This window comes from Triticum aestivum, chromosome 6B (genome assembly GCF_018294505.1).
Source record: "Triticum aestivum cultivar Chinese Spring chromosome 6B, IWGSC CS RefSeq v2.1, whole genome shotgun sequence".
NCBI lineage: Eukaryota > Viridiplantae > Streptophyta > Magnoliopsida > Poales > Poaceae > Triticum > Triticum aestivum.
In genome coordinates, this window is record NC_057810.1 from 661,762,763 (window position 1) to 661,785,490 (window position 22,728).

The following is a 22,728-nucleotide window of genomic DNA, read 5'->3' on the forward strand; positions in this document are numbered from 1 at the left end:
TGCAGGATCTGCACGACAAGCGAGTTGAAGAAGGTCGTGGCCGCCAGGCGGAGGAGGACAAGATGAAGGCTCGGGAGGACACCGTCAGGGACCGCGACGCTGAGCTGGCGCATCTGGCGGAGGTGCAGGCCGCTGAGCGCGGCTGGCTAGAGGAACTGGAGCTGACGGTGAGGGCAGTGAAGGACGAGTTGGACGCCAAGGCGAAGGTCCTGGCAGAGGACTGCTTGGCCTTCGCACTCCTTGAGGAGAGATCTCGTGCGGTGCTGAAGACTCTCTATGATCGTGGCCTGGAGAAGCCGCTGGCTACCGACGAGGATGGCCCCGCCTAGCTGCTTCCTTACTTGGTCAAGGCGCTTGAATAAGTCGTGAACGGCGTCAGCCCCATGGCAGAGGTAGAAGCTCACGTCCTTTCTTCCGCAGCGCTGACGCGCGTCTTCAGCCACCTCTACCTTCGCAACCCCAATGCCAATCTTGACGAGCTGCTAGAGCCCGTGGATAGCAAGCTCTTCGCTGCTGCTGCAGAAGCCGTGAAGAGCCAGGTGGAGGCCTTGCTGGGGAAGTTCCGCGCCTTCACTTCTGCGCCCACGACGGACGGTGTTGCTGATCCTGCAGCCCTGAGTGGTGGCACGGGCGGTGCTACCACGGGGGTGGAGTCCTTGGCGGGCAACAGCGATATCCAGGGGTGACGGCTTCTTTCTTGCTTAATTCCTGCAACATGCACCATGCCTTGTGGAGGCGTTTAAACTTGCGTTTGGTATTGTGAAGACAGTTGTGGTTTGTAATATTTGCTCCAGAATTTGCTTGCGGTTTCCTTCCTATTTTCTTTACGTTTTACATCAGCAGAGCCCGGCCCCGCACATACCTCAACTGCTGATGGCCCTGACCGGATCACCAGGATGGGACCAAGGAGTGAGGGGCTACATGACAAGTTAGGCTCCTGAGTCACGATGCTTAGGAGTCCCCCTTGATGCGCAAACAGGAAATAGGGAGGGAATGTAGGGGTAGGTCTACTGTTCTACATCGGCAGAGCCCGGCCCTGCGCATACCTCAACCGCCATTAGCCCCGACCGGATCAGCAGGACGGGACCAAGGAGTGAGGGGCTACGTGACCAGTTAGGCTCCTGAGTCACGATGCTCAAGAGTTCCCCTTGATGTTCAAATGACCTTCATACCTTGGCTCCGCTCGGGGAGGGGCGCACGATGACCAGGTCCAGGGGACCTGGCTAGGTGGTGTACGCTCGGGCGTGACCCGGGCGCAACCCCCGTGCCCAGCCCCCTCGCGTGATGCTCCCGAGGGGAGGTGTTGCGATGAGGCCAGACACTGAGCTCTGGGCTCCCTGAGGTTGATACGGCCGTGGGGCCGCCCTCAGTTATTTATCACCAGCACAAAGCATAGTGCTTCTGCATGTGTACGAGCATAGCCGCTCCTCGGCACTGTCAACGGCCAGCGCGGAGCATGGTGCTTCCACTGGTGCGTGGGAGGGGCCCCCCTCTGAGGAGAGCCCCCGGGGCGTGTACAGCCCCGCCCTGACACGTGGCTTGCACAGCAGGGCTAGATGAGGTGTGTCTGGGCACTCGTGAGCCAGTGCGGGACTCATGAGGCTCAACCTCAAGGAGGGTTGCACCTGGTCTTTAATCTTGGACAACTGTGTGTTCCTGCAAGATGGTTAGGTACAAATGCTCTGCGTCCTCAGGTCCCGGCCCTCGAGCGAGCTCAGCTGCCGCTGGTATGCCAGATCGCGATGTCGTGGTCAAGGCCAGGGGGTGAGGGCTGGAGAGCCGGTAAGAGCTCCTGAGTCACGATGCTCAGAAGCCCCCCTTTTAACGCGCAAGCGATTTGCATGAGGGAGAGAAAGGCCCGTGGTAGACTGTAACCGAGCAGGTGATAATCGCAAGTAGATTAGGCATGAAAGGCAAACCAGCTTAGGTAAAAGCAAAACGGATACATGCCACTGGGTCAGACCCAAGCGGCTTGGGGATGATGCAGGCCGAGGGGCGCGCCCAGCAAGGTAAGCTAAAAACATAAGGAAAAAGGGGTACATGCCACAAGGACGGACCCACGCGGCCTGGGAATGATGCAACCCTGAGGGCGCTCCCAGCTGAAATGAACTTGGAGGATATCACCTGGTTCTGTTGTAGATGGGGCAGGTGTTGGAGCAGCCGAAGATGTGCGGTGAGGAGGCCGTTCCTCATGAGCCACCAGGGCCCTGAACCTCGGGAGGCTCTAGGGGTCCGGGCGGTTCCTTGAGGACTGTCTCCATCTCCGCTAGGACCGCGTGGTGCCTGGCCTCCCGAGCCGCCAGAATGCTCCGCAGGTGTCGCTGGTGGGTGGCAGCCGCATTTGGCAGGCCGAAAGGCATGTGAACGTAGCTGTGCAGTGGACCCTCGTAGCATCCCACGCACGAAGGCTAGAAACGCTCCTGAGATGCGGCTCGGTTGAGCCCTGGGATGTCGATGCAGATGCACAGCCCGCCATCCTTGCCTAGATGGGGAGCCACACCAGGCATGCGGTGATCGCCGCGCATGGCCCTTGCTTCCTAAAGCTCCTGAGTGGTCTCAGTGATGAACTCCTGAACGTTGGGCTTTCCTTGCCCAGCGCCTTCCTGAGGGAAACGTGCCGCGAAGCACGCCTCCAAGTGGTGCCCAAGCGCCTCCCTTGTGATGTTGGCAAGGTCTAAGGCCCTCCAAAAGAGAGCCCCCAAGCCCTTCGTGAGGAGGGCACTGGGCGCGCCTTCCTATGCGATGGAAGGAGGCGCCCCGTGCACGGGCGCTGATCCTGATGCGGCACCACTCGAGATACCGACCTCCCAAGGCCTCGGGCAAAGTTGTTGCTTCTTCTTCTTGTGGTTGACCTCATGAGAGTTCTCGCCTTTGCTGCCCGGGTCTTCAATTGACGCAGCTTGGAAGGCATGCTCGAGGGAGCACACCGCATCTCTCTCTTCACAGGGAACCGTGATGATTCCGCCGCTTCCTGGCATCTTGAAGACGTTGTAGCCATGGTGAGTCACCGCCATGAACTTGGCCAGGGCTGGATACCCTAGGATGGCATTGTATGGCAGGTGGATGTGGGCGACGTCGAAGTCGATGAGCTCGGTGCGGTAGTTGTCGCGCTGTTCGAGGGTGACAGGGAGGCGGACCTGCCCTATTGGGGTGGTGGAGCCGTCAGTGACTCCTGAAAAAGGCTTGGTAGGCTGGAGCTAATCATATGGCACTCGAAGATTGTCAAACATCTCGATGGACAGGACGTTGAGGCCTGTGCCGCCATCAATGAGGGTCCTGGTGACCTACACGTTGCTGATGACTGGGGAACAGAGCATCGGGAGGATGCTAGCAGTAGCCGCGCACTTGAGTTGATCTGCCGAACCGAAGGTGATGGCGCAATTGGACCACCTGAGCGAGCGCGTGGCCTCGAGCTTGGGGAGGACTAGGTTCACCTCGCGAGCGAACTGCTTGAAGATGCGCTGAGAGGCTGGGGCCTGAGATCCGCCCAAGATGCAAGTGATAGCGTGTGGCTCCTGGAAGCCCCCAGCCCCCTCGTCTTGATGGTGGTCGTCTGTCCTTCTCGGCGGTGGTGGCAGCGGAGGAAGGCCTGCGTTGCCCTGGGGGCGGTCCTCGCGAGGCTGATCCCTCCAAGCGCCCTCATGAGGCTGGTCCCTCCAGGCGCCCTCGCGAGGCTGGTCCTGCCAGTGATCCTCACGAGGTCGGTCGCACCACTCCTGGCGAGGGCCATGGTCGTCCCATCGTCCTCCCCCACGTCCTCCTCCTCGGTCATAGCCCTGGTCGTTGCGCTCGGAGTGACGACCGAAACGTCCTTCTCGAACGACCCTAAGCTCATGGCAGTCGTTGGTGTTGTGGGTGTGGAGGTTGTGGTAGGCGCAGAATGGTTGGTGGCCCTTGGACGACTCCGGCTGGTCCCTGCTGTGCTTCGTGTCTGGCTCCGCCGCTAGCACAGTGACTCCCTTGCGCTTGACGTCCTTGGCCTTGGCCTTCTTTTCTTCTGGGTCAGCAGCTGGGAGCTCGAGGAGGGAGAGGCATCCCTCCTCAGCTCTTTCGCACTTGGTCACCAGGTTGAACAGCTCCATGGATGTGGACAACTCCTCGTGGATGGCCAACTCCTCCTTCATCTTGACATCATGGACGCCATCAGAGAACGCTCAGATGATGGCCTCGTCCGTGACCTTGGGGATCTTGATGCGGACGCTGTTGAAGTGCTGGATGTATTTCTGCAGGGTCTCCTCAGGCTACTGCTTGATGCGACGCAGGTCACCCATGGCCGAGGGGCGGTCGCGGGTGCCCTGGAAGTTGGCGATGAAGCGACTACGTATCTCGTCCCAGGAAGAGATCGAGCCGGGATGCAGGTTCAGGAGCCAGGAGCAGGAATCGTCCTTGAGCGCCATGAGAAACCAATTGGCAATAACTTTCTTGTCGCCTTTGGCCGCCTAGATGCTTAGCTCGTAGAGCTGCAAGAACTCTTCGGGGTCAGGGGTGCCGTCATAGCGCGGAGGCAGGTCCAGCTTGAACTTGCCCGGCCAAGCAACGCTGTGCAGCTCAGGGGTGAAGGCACGACAGCCTGCTGTGGCCACTGGAGCCCCTTGCTGCCGTGGAGCTTGCTCTTGATGGTGCCCATGCGCCGCTGCCATTGGCAACGCGCGGTCTTGTCATACCGGTGCAGGGAGCACGGGTGCGCCTTCTTTACGCCGAGGGATTTCTTGACAGCTCCTTCCTTCTCGCGCGGGCGCCTCGCACGGTGGGTCACGTCCAGGGGTCGCGCGCCTTGGGGCCAGGGCGCCGTCCTGGGGCTGAGGTGGTGGAGGTGCTCCTTGAGCCGCGCCACCCGCGCTCGGCGGCGGGAGAGGCAACGAGAGGGACGCACAGGATAGCCCCCTGCGGCGCTAATGAGCTCGCTGATGCGGGCAAGCTAATCTTCGTAGAGGTCATCGATGGGGCGGTAATGCAGGAGCTCGCGTGCCGTGAGCAGTGCGGCCTGCACGTCCGTGGGAGCGCATCGAGCGTGGGTCGACGATCCAGCTGGGGCCAGCGATGGAGTGGCGGTGCGGCCGTCCCTCCGCACCGAGGGGTGCACTGAGGATGCTTGTTGCTCGTGCCCCGCCGGGCCGGTGGCGGTGTTGGCCACAGGCGACGGGGAACAGCGCGGGGGTCCGCCGACAGGGGCCGTCTGGGTGACCTGGGCGGCAAGAGTGACCCTGCGCTCAGTGCGGGCTCGGCGAGCATAGGACATGGATGCGACGAAGCGATGGGACGCGGATCAGCGGAAAGAAGACTTCAGCGCACCCCTACCTGGCGCGCCAAATGTTGGATATCGGGTTCCGGCAAAACCCTTAAGATTCGAACTCTGGGGTGCGCCACGGAGATTTCTCCCTACCGAATCTTGCTCTCAGCCTCGCCGTGATCCCTAAGCTTAACTAGACGAAATCACAACACAAGAGACACAAGATTTATACTGGTTCGGGCCACCATTGTGGTGTAATACCCTACTTCAGTGTGGTGGTGGTGGATTGCCTCTTGGGCTAATGATGAACAGTACAAGGGGAAGAACAGCCTCCTGAGGCGAGGTGTTCTTGTGTTTGGTGGTGGTTCTGGTGAAGGGTCGACTTCGTCCCATTGCCTTGGTGGTGGCTAGTCCTATTTATAGAGGCCTTGGTCCTCTTCCCAAATATTGAACAGGAAGGGATCCCACAACGGCCATTTTGTAAGGGGACAACTAGTACAAGCTATCCTGATTAAAGGTGGTCTTTGCCTACTAAAGGCTCTGGTGATGACGCCGTCTTGGGCTCCACAATGACCTCCGTCTTGTCGTCCCACCAGTCTTGGTCTTGTTGCACTGATATGGAAACCTTTGCCTGATGCCTCGGTACTCCGCGCCCGCGCTTGCCCCGTTAGCACCAAAGGGGAAACGAGTACACTGCGCGCTGGCGTCCGCTTGGTCTTGGTCGTCATGGTTTGCGTCACGGGAACCTCGTGAGGTACCCCTTGCCTTGATCTCCCCACCTCCCTCGTGAGCCTTCCTGGTGAGTCCGCTCCCGAGGAAGCCTCGTGTTGTCCGCCCCGCGAGGCTTGGCCCATCGCGAGGGTCTTGAGTGTTTGGTTGATGAACATGGGCCGCACCGGGCCGCTGGTGGAGCCACGCCGCGGGCCGCAGGCAGGCAAGTCTAGGGAGCCCCGTTCCCCAAACGCTGTCACGCCTGTCTTCCGGTTCAGCCTGTTCGAAACTTGGCTTGGCGGGGTCTTCTTTGTCTTCGGCATCATCCGGAGTGCTATTTTCTCTTGTGTCGGTATCGTTATTTTTACCATGGCATGGTTTAGAGCGGCGCCGCTGACATCGGTGCTTTTGCTGCTTCTCAGGGGGGTTATCCTCAACTGGATCCTTTTGGTCATCGCCATTGTATTCTTTGGGTGTATCCACCATGTATATGTCATATGAGGAGGTGGTTGTCCAGCGCCCAGTGGGCGGTGGTTCCTGTTCCTCTCCGGCATCGTCATCCATACCGTCGATGTCTTCGGATTCAAAATCAAGCATGTCGGTCAAATTGACGACATTGGCTATCAAGTGGGTGGTGGGTGGGTAACGAAGTTCTTCGTCGTCCGCTTCCCACTCAAGCCGGACATAGTTCGGCCAAGAATCTCCTGACAAGGAGAGGGATTTCAATGAGTTTAACACATCACCTAAGGGTGAGTGTTGGAAGATGTCCACGGAACTGAACTCCAAGATCAGTGCCCGGGCGGATTCAATGGGCGCGGATACACGCGGTTCAGAACCTATGGCCGGAGACGAGTCCGAAGTTCCGATTACACAGGCCTCGTTGGAGGTAAGATCTGTGTTCAACACTAGCGCTGTTAAGTCTGCGGTTTCCATGGAGGAGTTGAGCCTCCCGTCCTCGGATGGCGTGATCTGCTCTGGATCTAGGGCTAGAGCAGTTACTGGCGCTATCTCCTGAGCAAGGTCCGATGACAAATCTAGGTCATGTTCATCATGGCGGCAGGATGCGGCTGCCATGGCCTCGAATCCGTCAAAGATCAAGTCTCTACGGACATCGGCGATGTAGTTCAAGTTTCCAAACCTGACCTGATGGATAGGGGCATACCTGTCGATCTGCTCCAGATGGCCAAGCGAGTTGGCCCGTAGTGCGAGGCCGCCGAATACAAAGATATGTCCGGGGAGAAAGATCTCACCCTGGACTGCATTGTTATGGATGATTAAAGGAGCCATCAAGCCTTATGATGACGAGCAGTGGAACTCTCAATGAAAGCACCAATGTTAGTGTCAAAACCGGCGGATCTCAGGTAGGGGGTCCCGAACTGTGCGTTTAAGGCTAATGGTAATAGGAGGCGGGGGACACAATGCTTACCCAGGTTCGGGCCCTCTCTATGGAGGTAATACCCTACTTCCTGCTTGATTGATCTTGATGGATATGAGTATTACAAGAGTTGATCTACCATGAGATCGTAATGGCTAAACCCTAGAAGCTAGCCTATTATTATGATTGTTCCTGTCCTATGGACTAAACCCCCCGGTTTATATAGACACCGGAGGGGGCTAGGGTTACACAGGGTCGGTTACAGAGAAAGGAATCTTCATATCCGAATCGCCAAGCTTGCCTCCCACGCAAAGGAGAGTCCCATCCGGACATGGGACAAAGTCTTCTATCTTGTATCTTCATAGCCCAACAGTCCGGACCACGTATATAGTCCGGCTGTCAGAGGATCCCTTAATCATAGACTCCCTCACCCGTCAACTTAGTAGGCCCACAAGTCAGCCTCCCACCAAGGTGGGTCCCAGCTAGCAGGGGTAGTATTCATTTTTTTGTGCGTAATAAGGAGGCACTTCTAGTGGGTCCGAGCTGACAGCGGGGGGACCATTTTTTCGAGAAATATAGAGGCCCTTCCGGTGGGTCCCAGCTGTCAGGTGGAGGTGAAGGAAATATGCCCTAGAGGCAATAATAAAGTTATTATTTATTTCCTTATATCATGATAAATGTTTATTATTGATGCTAGAATTGTAATAACCGGAAACATAATACATGTGTGAATACATAGACCAACATAACGTCACTAGTATGCCTCTACTTGACTAGCTCATTAATCAAAGATGGTTATGTTTCCTAACCATAGACATGTGTTGTCATTTGATTAACGGGATCACATCATTAGGAGAATGATGTGATTGACTTGACCCATTTCGTTAGCTTAGCACTTGATCGTTTAGTATGTTGTTGTTGCTTTCTTCATGACCTATACATGTTCCTGTAACTATGAGATTATGCAACTCCCATTTACCGGAGGAAGACTTTGGGTGCTACCAAACGTCACAACGTAACTGGGCGATTATAAAGGAGTACTACAGGTGTCTCCAAAGGTACATGCTGGGTTGGCGTATTTCGAGATTAGGTTTTGTCACTCTGATTGTCGGAGAGGTATCTCTGGGCCCTCTCGGTAATGCACATCACTATAAGCCTTGCAAGCAATGTAGCTAATAAGTTAGTTACGGAATGATGCATTACGTAACGAGTAAAGAGACTTGCCAGTAACGAGATTGAACTAGGTATTGGATACCGACGATCGAATCTCGGGCAAGTAACATACCGATGACAAAGGGAACAACGTATGTTGTTATGCGGTTTGACCGATAAAGATCTTCGTAGAATATGTGGGGGCCAATATGAGCATCCAGGTTCCGCTATTGGTTATTGACCGAGAATAGTTCTAGGTCATGTCTACATTGTTCTCGAACTCGTAGGGTCCGCATGCTTAAGGTTTCGATAACAGTTGTATTATGAGTTTATGAGTTTTGATGTACCGAAGGAGTTCGGAGTCCCGTATGAGATCGGGGACATGACGAGGAGTCTCGAAATGGTCGAGACGTAAAGAACGATATATTGGACGACTATATTCGGACTTCGGAAAGGTTCCGAGTGATTCGGGTATTTTTCGGAGTACCGGAGAGTTACGGGAATTCGCCGGGGAGTATATGGGCCTTATTGGGCCATACGGGAATAGAGGAGAGAGGCCAAAAGGAAAGAGGTCTGTGCCCCCCCCCTCTAGTCCGAATTGGACAAGGGGGGCAGCCCCCTTTTCCTTCTCAATCTCCTCCTCTTTTCTTCTCCAACAAGGAAAGGAGGAGTCCTACTCCCGGTGGGAGTAGGACTCCCCCCTTGGTGCGCCTCCTCCATAGGCCGGCCGCCTTCCCCCTTGCTCCTATATATATGGGAGCAGGGGGGCACCCCAAAGACACAACAACAATTGATCCTTGAGATCTATTAGCCGTGTGCGGTGCCCCCTTCCACCATAGTCCTCCTCGATAATATTGTAGCGTTGCTTAGGCGAAGCCCTGCGACGGTAGAACATCTAGATCGTCACCATGCCGTCGTGCTGACGGAACTCTCCCTCGACACTCGGCTGGATCGGAGTTCGAGGGACGTCATCGAGCTGAACGTGTGCTAGAACTTGGAGATGTCGTAGTTTCGGTGCTTGATCGGTCGGGCCGTGAGGACGTACGACTACATCAACCGCGTTGTTCTAACGCTTCCGCTTTCGGTCTACAAGGGTATGTAGATTACACTCTCCCCTCTCGTTGCTATGCATCACCATGATCTTGTGTGTGCATAGGAATTTTTTTGAAATTACTACGTTCCCCAATAGTGGCATCCGAGCCTAGGTTTTATGCATTGATGTTATTTGCACGAGTAGAACACAAGTGAGTTGTGGGTGATACAAGTCATACTGCTTACCAGCATGTCATACTTTGGTTCAGCGGTATTGTTGGATGAAGCGGCCCGGACCGACATTACACGTACACTTACGCGAGACTGGTTTTACCGCCGTGCTTCGCACACAGGTGACTAGCGGGTGTCTGTTTCTCCAACTTTAGTTGAACCGAGTGTGGCTACGCCCGGTCCTTGAGAAGGTTAAAACAGCACTAACTTGACGAACTATCGTTGTGGTTTTGATGCGTAGGTAAGAACGGTTCTTGCTCAGCCCGTAGTAGCCATGTAAAATTTGCAACAACAAAGTAGAGGACGTCTAACTTGTTTTTGCAGGGCATGTTGTGATGTGATATGGTCAAGACGTGATGAGATATAAGTTGTTGTATGAGATGATCATGTTTTGTTGAAGTTATCGGCAACTGGCAGAAGCCCTATGGTTGTCTCTTTGTTGCATAAGATGCAAGTGCCAAATAATTGCTTTACTTTATCGCTATACGATAGCAATAGTTGCAAGAGCAATAGTTGGCGAGATGACCATGTGACGACACATTGATATAGATCAAGATGATGAAGATCATGGTGTAGTGCCGGTAACGATAGAGATCATGACAGTACTTTGGAGATGGAGATCACAAGCACAAGATGATGATGGCCATATCATATCACTTATATTGATTGCATGTGATGTTTATCTTTTATACATGTTATTTTGCTTAGTTTGACGGTAGCATTTTAAGATGATCTCTCACTAAAATTTTCAAGAAGTGTTCTCCCTGAGTATGCACCGTTGCGAAAGTTCTTCGTGCTGAGACACCACGTGATGATCGGGTGTGATAGGTTCTACGTTCAAATACAACGGGTGCAAAACAGTTGCACACGCGGAATACTCAGGTTAAACTTGACGAGCCTAGCATATAACAGATATGGCCTGGAACACGGAGACCGAAAGGTCGAGCGTGAATCATATAGTAGATATGATCAACATATTGATGTTCACTGTTGAAAGTACTCCATCTCACATGACGATCGGACATGGTGTAGTTGATATGGATCACGTAATCACTTAGAGGATTAGAGGGATGTCTATCTAAGTGGGTGTTCTTAAGTAATATGATTAATTGAACTTAAATTTATCACGAACTTAGTCCTGGTAGTATTTTGCAAATTATGTTGTAGATCAATAGCTTGCATTGTTGCTTTCATATGTTTATTTTTATATGTTCCTAGAGAAAATTGTGTTGAAAGATGTCGGTAGCAATGATGCAGATTGGATTCGTGATCTGAGGTTTATCCTCATTGCTGCACAGAAGAATTATGTCCTTAATGCACCACTAGGTGACAAACCTATTGGAGGAGCAGATGCAGATGTTATGAACGTTTGGCTAGCTCAATCTGATGACTACTTGATAGTTTAGTGCACCATTCTTAACGGCTTAGAATCGGGACTTCAAAGACGTTTTGAACGTCATGGACCATATGAGATGTTCAGGAGTTGAAGTTAATATTTCAAGCAAATACCCGAGTTGAGAGATATGAAGTCTCCAACAAGTTCTATGGCTAAAAGATGGAGGAGAATCGGTCAACTAGTGAGCATGTGCTCAGATTGTCTGGGTACTACAATCGCTTGAATAAAGTGGGAGTTAATCTTCTAGATAAGATAGTGATTGACAGAGTTCTCTAGTCACCATCACCAAGTTAGTAGAACTTTGTGATGAACTACAGTATGCAAGGGATGACGAAAACGATTCCCGAGCTCTTCGTGATGTTGAAATCGACGAAGGTAGAAATCAAGAAAGAGCATCAAGTGTTGATGGTTGACAAGATCACTAGTTTCAAGAAAAGGGCAAAGGGAAAGAAAGGGAACTTCAAGTAGAATGACAAGCAAGTTGTTAGTCCCGCGAAGAAGCCCAAAGCTGGACCAAAGCCTGAAACTGAGTGATTATACTGCAAAGGAAATGGTCACTAGAAGCGGAAATGCCCTGAATATTTGGTGGATAAGAAGGATGGCAAAGTGAACAAGGGAATATTTGATATACATGTTATTGATGTGTACTTTACTAGTGTTTATAGTAGCCCCTGAGTATTTGATACTTGTTCAGTTGCTAAATATTAGTAACTCGAAACAGGAGTTACAGAATAAACAGAGACTAGTTGAAGGGGAAGTGACGATGAGTGTTGGAAGTGGTTCCAAGATTGATATGATCATCATTGCACACTCCCTATACTTTCGGGATTAGTGTTAAACCTAAATAAATGTTATTTGGCATTTGCGTTGAACATGAATATGATTTGATCATGTTTATTGTGATACAGTTATTCATTTAAAGTCAAAGAATAATTGTTGTTCTGTTTACATGAATAAAAACTTCGATGATCATACACCCAATGAAAATAGTTTGTTGGATCTCATTCGTAGTAATACACATATTCATAATATTGATGCCAAAAGATGCAAAGTTGATAATGATAGTGCAACTTATTTGTGGCACTGCCGTTTGGGTCATATCGGTGTAAAGCGCATGAAGAAACGCCATAAAGATGGATTTTTGGAATCTCTTGGTTATGAATCATTTGATGCTTGCGAACCGTGCCTTTTGGGCAAGATGACTAAAACTCCGTTCTCCAGAACAATGGAACGAGCTACTGACTTGATGGAAATAATACATACCGATGTATATGGTCCAATGAGTGTTGATGCTCGTGGCGGGTATCATTATTTTCTGACCTTCACAAGATGAATTGAGCAGATGTGAGAATATCTACTTAATGAAGCACAAGTCTGAAACATTTGAAAAGTTCAAAGAATTTCAGAGTGAAGTGGAGAATGATCGTAACAAGAAAATAAAGTTTCTGCAATTTGATCGCAGAGACAGATATTTGAGTTACGAGTTTGGTCTTCAATTAAAACAATGTGGAATAGTTTGACAAACTCATGCCACCTACAACACCACAGCTTAATGGTGTGTCCGAACGTCATAACAATATTTTATTGGATATAGTGCAATCTATGATGTCTCTTACCGATTTACCACTATCGTTTTGGGGTTATGCATTAAAGACAACTACATTCACTTTAAATAGGGCACCATCAAAATCCGTTGAGACGACGCCTTATGAACTGTGGTTTGGCAAGAAACCAAAGTTGTCGTTTCTTCAAGTTTGGGGATGCGATGCTTATGTGAAAAAGTTTCAACCTGATAAGCTCGAACCCAAATCGGAGAAGTGCATCTTCATAGAATACCCAAAGGTAACTATTGGGTACACCTTCTATCACAGATCCGAAAGCAAGATTCGTTGCTAAGATGGATCCTTTCTAGAGAAGGAGTTTCTCTCGAAAGAAGTGAGTGGGAGGAAAGTAGAACTTGATAAGGTAATTGTACCTTCTCCCAAATTGGAAAGTAGTTCATCACAGAAATCAGTTCCAGTGATGCCTACACCGATTAGTGAGGAAGTTAATGATGATGATCATGAAGCTTCAGATCAAGTTACTACCGAACCTCGTAGGTATTCCAGAATAAGATCCGCACCAAAGTGGTACGGTAATCCCATACTAGAAGTCATGTTACTAGACCATGATGAACCTATGAACTATGAGGAAGCGATGATGAGCCCAGATTCCGCGAAATGGCTTGAGGCCATAAAATCTGAGATATGATCCATGTATAAGAACAAAGTATGGACTTTGATTGACTTGCTCGATGATTAGCAAGCCATGTTAAATAAATGGATCTTCAAGATGAAGATGGACACTTATAGTAGTGTTACTATCTACAAAGCTCGACTTGTCACAAAAAGGTTTTTCGACAAGTTCAAGGTGTTGACTACAATGAGATTTTCTCAACTGTAGCGATGCTTAAGTCTATCCGAATCATGTTAGAAATTGTCACATGTTATGAAATCTGGCAAATGGATGTCAAAAACTACATTCTTTAATGGATTTATTAAAGAAGAGTTGTATATGATGCAACCAGAAGGTTTTGTTAATCCTAAAGGTACTAACAAAATGTGCAAGCTCCAACGATCCATCAATGGACTGGTGCAAGCATCTCAGAGTTGGAATATATGCTTTGATGAGTTGATCAAAGCATATGGTTTTATACAGACTTTTGGAAAGGCCTGTATTTACAAGAAAGTGAGTGGGAGCTCTGTAGCATTTCTGGTATTATATGTGCAAGACATATTGTTGATTGGAAATGATATCGAATTTCTGGATAGCATAAAAGGATACTTGAATAAAAGGTTTTTCAATGAAAGACCTCGGTGAAGCTACTTACATATTGAGCATCAAGATCTATTGAGATAGATCAAGACGCTTGATAAGTTTTTCAATAAGTACATACCTTGTCAAGATTTTGAAATAGTTCAAAATGGAACAGTCAAAGAAAGAGTTCTTGCCTGTGTTGCAAAGGTGTGAAATTGAGTAAGACTCAAGACCCGACCACGGCAGAAAATAGAAAGAGAATGAAAGTCATTCCCTATGTCTCAGTCGTAGGTTCTATAGAAGTATGCCATGCTATGGACCGGACCTATTGTATACTCTGCCCTGGTTTGGCAAGGGAGTACAATAGTGATCTAGGAGTAGATCACTGGACATTGGTCAAAATTATCCTTAGTAGAATAAGGATATGTTTCTCGATTATGGAGGTGATAAAAGAGTTCGTCTTAAAGAGTTACATCGATGCAAGCTTTTACACCGATCCAGATGACTCTAAGTCTCAATCTGGATACATATTGAAAGTGGGAGCAATTAGCTAGAGTAGCTCCATGCAAAGCATTGTAGACATAGAATATTTGCAAAATACATATGACTCTGTAATATGACAGACCCGTTGACTAAACTTCTCTCACGAGCAAAACATGATCATACCTACTAACTCTTTGGGTGTTAATCACATAGCGATGTGAACTAGATTATTGACTCTAGTAAACCTTTTGGGTGTTGATCACATGACGATGTGAACTATGGGTATTAATCACATACAGATGTGAATATTGGTGTTAAATCACATGATGATGTAAACTAGATTATTGACTCTAGTGCAAGTGGGAGACTCAAGGAAATATGCCCTAGAGGCAATAATAAAGTTATTATTTATTTCCTTATATCATGATAAATGTTTATTATTCATGCTAGAATTGTATTAACCGGAAACATAATACATGTGTGAATACATAGACCAACATAACGTCACTAGTATGCCTCTACTTGACTAGCTCATTAATCAAAGATGGTTATGTTTCCTAACCATAGACATGTGTTGTCATTTGATTAACGGGATCACATCATTAGGAGAATGATGTGATTGACTTGACCCATTCCGTTAGCTTAGCACTTGATCGTTTAGTATGTTGTTGTTGCTTTCTTCATGACTTATACATGTTCCTGTAACTATGAGATTATGCACTCCCGTTTACCGGAGGAACACTTTGGGTGCTACCAAACGTCACAATGTAACTGGGTGATTATAAAGGAGTACTACAGGTGTGTCCAAAGGTACATGTTGGGTTGGCGTATTTCGAGATTAGGTTTTCTCACTCCGATTGTCGAAGAGGTATCTCTGGGCCCTCTTGGTAATGCACATCACTATAAGCCTTGCAAGCAATGTAGCTAATAAGTTAGTTACGGAATGATGCATTACATAACAAGTAAAGAGACTTGCCAGTAACAAGATTGAACTAGGTATTGGATACCAACGATCGAATCTCGGGCAAGTAACATACCGATGACAAAGGGAACAACGTATATTGTTATGCGGTTTGACCGATAAAGATCTTCGTAGAATATGTGGGAGCCAATATGAGCATCCAGGTTCCGCTATTGGTTATTGACCGAGAATAGTTCTAGGTCATGTCTACATTGTTCTCGAACCCGTAGGGTCCGCACGCTTAAGGTTTCGATGACAGTTATATTATGAGTTTATGAGTTTTGATGTGCCGAAGGAGTTCGGAGTCCCGGATGAGATTGGGGACATGACGAGGAGTCTCGAAATGCTCGAGACGTAAAGATCGATATATTGGACGACTATATTCGGACTTCGGAAAGGTTTCGAGTGATTCGGGTATTTTTCGGAGTACCGGAGAGTTACGGGAATTCGCCGGGGAGTATATGGGCCTTATTGGGCCATACGGGAATAGAGGAGAGAGGCCAAAAGGAAAGAGGCCTGCGCTCCCCCTCTGGTCCGAATTGGACAAGGGGGGCAGCCCCCTTTTCCTTCTCAATCTCCTCCTCTTTTCTTCTCCAACAAGGAAAGGAGGAGTCCTACTCCCGGTGGGAGTAGGACTCCCCCCTTGGTGCGCCTCCTCCATAGGCCGGCCGCCTTCCCACTTGCTCCTATATATATGGGGGCAGGGGGGCACCCCAGAGACACAACAACAATTGATCCTTGAGATCTATTAGCCGTGTGCGGTGCCCCCCTCCACCATAGTCCTCCTCGATAATATTGTAGCGGTGCTTAGGCGAAGCCTTGCAACGGTAGAACATCAAGATCGTCACCACGCCGTCATGCTAACGGAACTCTCCCTCGACACTCAGCTGGATCGGAGTTCGAGGGACGTCATCGAGCTGAACGTGTGCTAGAACTTGGAGGTGTCGTAGTTTCGGTGCTTGATCGGCCGGGCCGTGAGGACGTACGACTACATCAACCGCATTGTTCTAACGCTTCCGCTTTCGGTCTACAAGGGTATGTAGATTACACTCTCCCCTCTCGTTGCTATGCATCACCATGATCTTGTGTGTGCGTAGGAATTTTTTTGAAATTACTACGTTCCCCAACAGGAGGAATCATTATTTTGCGCGTAATAAGGAGGCATTTCCTTGTGTGGGCCCCTATTGTCAGCCTCTTCCGATGACTGTTGTTTGTTGACCATGTTGACCTCGCTGCGCCGAGAGCACAAACGCGATGGACGAGGGCGGGGCCCAGGAAGGAGAACCACCCGGAGCTGGCAAAGCCACCGCAGCTGGATGCCCACGCTGAGGGGAGAACGAGCGCTGACTGGTCGGCTGTGGGGTGAGGCTGAGGTTCCCGGAAAATAACAGGATGTGTGGGTGGTTAAAGGGATGGCCTGGCGGCAGCACAACCAGCCACGGGAACAGGGAGCAGGCAGTCTCCGCCGGCGCTGGTTTGGGCGGCTGGAGCAGGAAGATCAGAGATTGAAGAAGCACGGCGGCGTTGGATGACATCCAACAGTCACTGTTGTGTGTTCACTAAGTTGACAAAGCCTTGTGTACGCGTCAAAAAAATTTAGGACAGCATCATCGTCAACTTAGTAGGCCCAGAAGTCAGCCTCCAAATCTGTGGAAAACAGCATACAGCCCATTAGCCATTATTTTCAATAATTTACAGCCCATTTGCTAATTCTTAAGGATATTTGAAGACCATATTCTTTTTACTAGCATTACAGACCATATATTCTGGGCACTGCTAAAAAATTCAACAAAATTTTGCATATTTCGGTTGGGTCCGAACTCTTTTAATCACGAAATTTCAAGTCACGTTAAAAATAATTTTAAAAAATTATATCAAAATAAAATTCAAAAAACAATTCTCCGCAAAAAAATGAATGAAATTTAGAATCTTAACTAGCAACATGCCCGTTCGTTGCACGGAACATGAAGATGCATTTGTATGAGTAGTTTATCTTGTGGGAGAAAAGATGACATTTTAATGTAATTGCCAGTTGGCTTTGGTTTTTATAAGAGTAGAGAGTAGAGAAATCCTGAAAAATGAAATTTTAATGCAATTGCCGGTTGGCTTTGGTTTAAAAGTTTACAGCCCATTTCTTACAACTTATAGCCCATTTTCCAAGGAAGCCCATTTCTTACTACTTACATCCCTCCTCATCTTGAAAGATTTGCAGCCCAGCAGGGCGGAGAAAAGCAAGTAGGCCTCGGTTTTGGTATTCACCAAAAAAAGAGCTGGGCTAGCCATTTTCAAAAGGAAAAAAATATATCAACTGGGCTCGTCATGTGCTTAATAAAAGCTTAAGGGTGGGCTAGACGGGCCACAACTCCTACACAGCGCGCAGTTGAGCTCTGTCTCTGAAACTAAAAAACAACTGGGCGAGCTCCTGGGTCCCTGGTGTTATCCGCTCGCTGTGTAATTTTCTCGTTTATTGACTACATTGACAATAGCGTGGGACCTAGTTGTCAAACAATCAGGAGGAAGTATTTTTTGGCTTGTAATAATGAGGCACCTGCTTGCGAAATGAAATGACCCTGGTGGGTCCCTACTGTCAGCCTCTCCAGTACAGTCATCTCCTGATTCCTCTTGGTTGTTGACCATGTTGACAACACCAAACAGCGGCGGGCACAGCGAGCGAACCAAGGTAGAGAATGACGGTGAGGCCTCGGACGGGAACGAACAGCAGCCGTGGAAGATGTGGTAGTGTAGTGGCAGGTAGAGGGGAGTACGAGGGTAACAACATGCAACTCAAGCATACAAATGGTACAAAAAGCCCAAGGATTAATTGTTCATTAAATTTTTAGAAAAAACCCAGATTGAACATGGCAGTAACATCTAACCCAACCACTCTTTTTTCCAGTCACAAACAAATGGATCGGTCGGATCCACAAAATCAACATCCTGTGCAAAAACATTTATTTCAGGATGACTACAACTTGTTGTAAATAGAAGCCGAGCATGTTTAGAAGCCCATTTGTCCACCTGAAACTTCTTTTTTTGCTGTTCAACATGTCCGTCCGTGAGAAATCTCTTGCGGTAAAAATTAAGCCTCATGGACAATAGTAATCTCGCATTCAACAGGAAGAATGTGACAAAGCTTCTGTTTGCCTGGTTGGATGCATATCCTTTCATCGTTATTGTCCTCAAACGAATGTCATGAGAACTGAGAAAATCCTGGTGCTTATTATGCCAGCGATTGGTTATATGTTTTGCTCCATGTGGTTCTGCCTAAGTAGACATGAAGATTGAAAATAGTTAAGGTCTAAAAAAGAGTATGTCGAAAGAACGACAGCTGAATACTTAATTCTAGTACAATATATACGGGCTTTCAATGTGCATGAAATCATCACCTCTATATATAAATTCTCCAGAGATCAAAAGCATCACAGCAAGCCAATAATTATGTTCAGATCAAAACTAAACATTCTAATATATATGATCTTGACAGAATCCAACAGCATTGATAGACTATCAGTGGACGAACTCTTCATTGAGCATATAACATAATATTAGTACCCAAAGTGTACTCCAAGATGATATAAATCTTATGCGCACAAATGAAAAATGCAGCTTATGATTACAAATAGATGATAATGTATGGTACCTCAAAAAGTGAGGAGCCAAACACCAATTCCTTGTGATCATTATACGGGTCACGAATTACACCCAAGGTCTCCAATTTGGGCGCAGAGACGACAATTATTTGTGAAGGTCTATAAAAATTATCAAGGATCAACCTTTGAAGTGAAGGGGCATCTCCGATGATGAGCTGATGTCCTTCAAAACAAATTCCAATACTTTTAAGGTGATGCGACTTTATTTGGAGACAACTGATACGGATTTATATTCCCAAAACAATCAGCAAGCGCTCTAGGGCAGGGCAACTGGAGTGGATGATGATGTGTAGTGAGGCCTCTGACAGATAAACCACCACAAGCGAAAGTTTTTTTAGCAGTGAGAGTCGAAGCATTTGTACCAAATCATTTGGTAGATGGCACCGGGCGAAGGTGGCGGTGTGGAGAGAGAGAGGAGGAAAACCGCGAGATGGACAACGGTGGTCTGGGCACGAATTATTGGTGTGTTCGTGGTATGAAACTTTTGTGGTAATGGTACAACTCAAACTGCTAGAGTTTTCCGAATTCAGGGGATGTCAGCCAAGCATCCACCGTGCCGGGTATAATAGCAGGTAGCGTGTCGAGATGCAGAGGCATTGACTGGGGCCCTGCTGGTGAGAGGATACGATGGCTCTGAGGAGATCAAATTCAGGAAGGACAGATATCTGACAACAGTCGAGATTGAGGGGCACGGTGCGCCATAGAGGGCGCCACCGAGTTGAGAGGACTTGTGTGCGGCAACAATCATTGGTGGGGAGAAGCAAGATGATCTCCTCAAGGATGACGTCTGGGAGATCGCTGATGCGGTCCACCGGAGATTCTACTGGTTCCTTAGATCCAGGTGGGGGGGGCCATGCTACCGGGTGCGGGATCTACAACCGGCGTCGTCGTTGGCAGGAGTCTCATCTTCTTGGTGCTGGGTCCAGCCGACTCCATTTTCCTTGTGGGCGTTGCACCGAGCTCACAGGTTTGAGCAGAGTAGCCAGAGACGATCCTAGTGGCAGTACGAGTGGGGAATAAGGACGACTGGAGATTTCTGTAGGAGTGGAAGAAGAGGAGCATGCGTTTTCTGTACGAGTGACGAAGAAGGTGAGCGGGGGTTTTCTGGACCGAGTGAGTGAAGATGTGGGGAGCGGGGGGAATTAGGTGGGGATACGAAGCGGGAGGAGCGAGCTGTTCGTGTTTATAAGGCCCGCTGCACTAACTTGACGTCGCTTTTTCCCAAGAACCGCTCTCTTCTTTTGCGTTGCTGCCATGACTGGCCAATGCATGCAGGAGGCATGTGCCCACCGGGCCCATTGCTATGGCGCTGGTTGTTACTAGGTCCTATTAATAGGGTGGTTATGGAGTAAATTAATGAGATTTATTTTCTCTGTGTGATCCACCAAATTAGAGGAGGCGGTAGCCGGATGCAGACACTCACATCATAAACTATCTGTCGTGTCAAAACCGGCGGATCTCGGGTAGGGGGTCCCGAACTGTGCGTCTAGGCGGATGGTAACAGGAGACGAGGGACACGATGTTTTTACCCAGGTTCGGGCCCTCTTGATGGAGGTAAAACCCTACGTCCTGCTTGATTAATATTGATGATGTGGGTTACAAGAGTAGATCTACCACGAGATCAAGGAGGCTAAACCCTAGAAGCTAGCCTATGGTATGATTGTTGTTCGTCCTATGGACTAAAGCCATCCGGTTTATATAGACACCGGAGAGGGCTAGGGTTACACAGAGTCGGTTACAATGGTAGGAGATCTACATATCCGTATCGCCAAGCTTGCCTTCCACGCCAAGGAAAGTCCCATCCGGACACGGGATGAAAGTCTTCAATCTTGTATCTTCATAGTCTTGGAGTCCGGCCGATGATGATAGTTCGGCTATCCGGACACCCCCTAGTCCGGGACTCCCTCAGTAGCCCCTGAACCAGGCTTCAATAACGACGAGTCCGGCGCGCATATTGTCTTCGGCATTGCAAGACGGGTTCCTCCTCCGAATAATTTATAGAAGATTGTGAACACTAGGATAGTGTCCGGCTCTGCAAAAATAAATTCCACATACCAGCGTAGAGAGAATAATATTACACAAGATCAATCTGCTAACATATTCTGTGGCGTAACATCACACCACTTCCAAGCCTTTACTCGAATTGTTTCTATTGTTCCACCTCAGCACGTTTAGCGAGGCGGTTTCCTTGGCACGTCTGTCGAAGCAGAGATCGTGTTCCCCTTATTCCGGGATTCCCATCAATACGGACGTGGGTAACCCAACCGCGCCATTGATTGTGACGCTTGGGAGATAAGCGAGTTTTACCAGGCCGGTGGGGACGCGTGTTTCTGTCCGCCCATATAAGGGGATAAAGATCCAACCTCTTTACCTGCGCCTTCTTCCTCCTTGTCTTATCCATCTCTGTGAACTTGAGCTCTAGCGCCCAAGCCCGCACATCTCACCTCAACTTTCTCCAAATATGTCCGGAGCGGGAGGCAAGTGGATGGCCTCCTCCGTCACGGAGGGGCATATCTAGAATCTGCGCAGTGCCGAATACTTGTCCAGCGACATCGCGCATCGGCTCCCCGACGAGGGAGAGCTCATCCCCACCCCCAGGCCCCATGAGAGGGTAGTATTCCTTCCCCATTTCCTCCGCGGACTGGGCTTCCCACTTCATCCCTTTGTCAGGGGGCTCATGTTCTACTACGGCCTAGATTTCCATGATCTGGCCCCGAATTTTATTCTCAACATCTCGGCGTTGATCATCATGTGCGAGGCCTTCCTCTGCATCCAGCCCCACTTCGGCTTGTGGCTCAAGACCTTCAGTGTCAAGCCGAAGGTTGTGAAGGGCAGCCAAGCGGAGTGCGGAAGCGCCATGGTGGGCAGGATGTCCCACGTTACGTGGCTGGAGGGCACCTTTGTGGAAACCATCAAGGGGTGGCAATCGGGGTGGTTCTACATCACCGAGCCGCGTGATCCCGAATGGGCAGCAGCCCCCGAATTCAGATCCGGCATCCCCACACGGCTCACCTCCTGGAAAGAGAGCGGCCGGATTTGGGGCGATTCGGAGGAGCTGACCGGACTCCAAGCCTGCGTCCAACAGCTGGTGGACAAGAAGCTCAAGCTTGTCAACATACTCCAGGTCATGCTCATCCGCCAGATTCTCCCGTGCCAACGACGGGGCTTCAATATGTGGAGTTCGATCCGGCGCAGCACCAGACTTTGAATGGGCTCTTTGACACTACGTATGAAGAGGTCTAGAAGGTGATGTTCAAGGGCGCCAAGGCTCCCGCATCCGCTACCGAAGATCGCGGATTCAGCTCGCAGCGCCCAGCTGACGAGGTAAGTGATATTGTCCTTTATGGGACGCTTGTTATTCATAGTTTGACTCTATGCGGGATCTAAACTCCCTTTCCTTTGACAGGACTGGCTGAAGAAGGCCGCACAGGCTATCTGTCCGGCCCCATTGCCAGAGGACCCAGCTGACGCCCGCCTAACGGGGCTGCTGGCTCCGGCACCCCACGTGGTGCCGGAGAAGAAGGCCAAGAAGAAGGCCACGGGGACTCGGAAGAGTTCCCGTTTTCAGGTGCTATCGGATGATGAATCCGAGGCCGACTCCTCCCACCAAGGCGAGGAGGAGAAGAAGAAAGCCTCTCCCCCAGCGAGGGGAGGGAAGAAAAGGAAGGCCTTCCCAACAAGGGAGGCCGAAGGGTCCAAGAGGGGAAAAAC